Below are 2,053 nucleotides of genomic sequence, written 5' to 3'. Positions count from 1 at the left end.
CACCGATCACAAGTCATTACAAGATTTCATGAATCAGAAACACGTCGAAGGTCGTTTGGCTCGTTGGAGGGAAAAACTGGATCAATTTCCTATTCTAATTAGCTACACACCTGGTGCTGACAATCCCGTCGCCGACGCACTTTCTCGAATAGTAATGAAATCTATTTGCCCTATTACAGATGAGGAAGAAAAAATTTTATTACGAGCTTCTTATCCGGAAGAAGCAGAGTGGAAGGAGCGCTGGGAGCTATTGCAGAATTCCCAGCGGGAAAACGAGACGCCCGGCGAGAACGACCGCTTCATGATTCGAGACGGTCTTCTCTATTATCGCAATAATCACCAATTGCCTTGGCGATTATGCGTCAGTGCTGGGTCTACAAAGCAGAAACTGCTGTTTGACCATCACAGCACACCGATAGCAGGCCATCCGGGAGTCGACAGAACCTATGCGAAACTGGCCCGCGTGTTCTACTGGCCCCGGATGTATCGCGATGTCCAGAAGTTCGTTAAAGAGTGCCACGATTGCCAGCTCTCCAAAGGTACTTCTGGACCAGCTCAAGGGTTGATGCAACCCATGAGCATTCCCACTCGCCCATGGCAAGAAATCGCCATGGACTTCTTCGGGCCCATGACGGCGACGGACGCCGAGGGCAACAACGCTGTTCTCGTGGTCGTAGATCGACTCACGAAGATGGTCGTGTTGGCACCGTGCCGACAGACCATCTCAGCAACAGAAACGGCGGACCTGTTTGTCCGCAACGTCTTTAGGCTGCACGGGCTGCCTGAAACAATCACCTCAGACCGAGACCCGAGGTTCAAGGCCCGTTTCTGGAAGGCGGTACACAAAATCTTGGGCACGAAGCTCAAGATGTCGACGGCCGCACATCCACAGACCGACGGACAGTCCGAGAGAACCATCCGGACTGTCAAGCAGATGCTCAGGACGCTTGCCTGGCGCGACCCGAGCAGATGGGAATCCCTGCTCCCTCTCGTAGAGTACGCGTACAATGACAGCGTGCACTCATCGATTGGCACAACTCCCTTCCAAGCTGTTATGATTTACTCCCACTGGGATCGCCCGCCATGCAGTTAGTGACGAGCCAGCTGCAGAGGAATACCTCTCGAGCCTGAACGACACTATCTGCAGGGCCCGCGACTCAATGCAGCGGGCCCAGGAGCACCAGGAGAGGGAAGGGAACAAGCACCGGAGGGAGCCGGACGAAGAATTAATTCCTGGACGATTCGCGTTAGTAAAACGAATCAAAAACATGGGCACAAAGATGGGTCGCCGCTGGGACGGCCCATTTAAAATTCTGAAGAGACGGGGGAACGTCGCAAAGCTCCAATTGCCCCCGACTCGAAGGCTCACCCGGTGTACAACATCGAGCGCCTTAAAACTTACCATGGTACGCTTCCTCCTAAAGCGTACAATCCAGACGGATCCATTGACGTCGAGTACGACGTCGAAGAGCTCCTAGCACATGCGAACCACTATGGGAAGTGGTCGTACTTGGTCCGGTGGTCGGGCTATACCGAGGAAGACGACGTCTGGGAGCCCGCCGACCACATTGTGCCAGACGTCATCCGGACGTACTGGCGAAAGTAAAGGCACTAGGTGGAGAGGTGCCGGAGGGTGTGCTCTCTTCTGGAGGTGAGAAGGTGTAACGCCTTAAGCTCACAAAAGTGTGCACGTGACCAGGGCCTGAACCTGGACACCACACCGAGAGCTCCAGCGTTGTGCTAGGCCACGCAGCACTACGCTACGAAAGCCTGCGGTCTTTGACCGCACCCACGCAACGCGCGTTAATTAATAACGCGCACCGCGACGCGTTTGTTTACACTTACGCGTCGTCCTAGAATTGTATAAATAGGTAGATAATTATTGAATAAAACTAATCTTAACTATACCTACGGGACAAGGCCTACATCCGTCCTCATCCTCGAGTACCGGTGATGGAAAGCTGGGGGGTTCGCCGTTGTATACCTTGACGTGCTGCAGGTTGATTACGTCGTGTGCATTCGTGCCAGTAGGCAACTCGATGCGCACAGCGTT

The sequence above is a fragment of the Schizosaccharomyces japonicus genome (assembly GCF_000149845.2).
Source record: "Schizosaccharomyces japonicus yFS275 unplaced genomic scaffold supercont5.4, whole genome shotgun sequence".
Taxonomy (NCBI): Eukaryota; Fungi; Ascomycota; class Schizosaccharomycetes; order Schizosaccharomycetales; family Schizosaccharomycetaceae; genus Schizosaccharomyces; species Schizosaccharomyces japonicus.
This window is presented reverse-complemented; position numbering follows the sequence as displayed.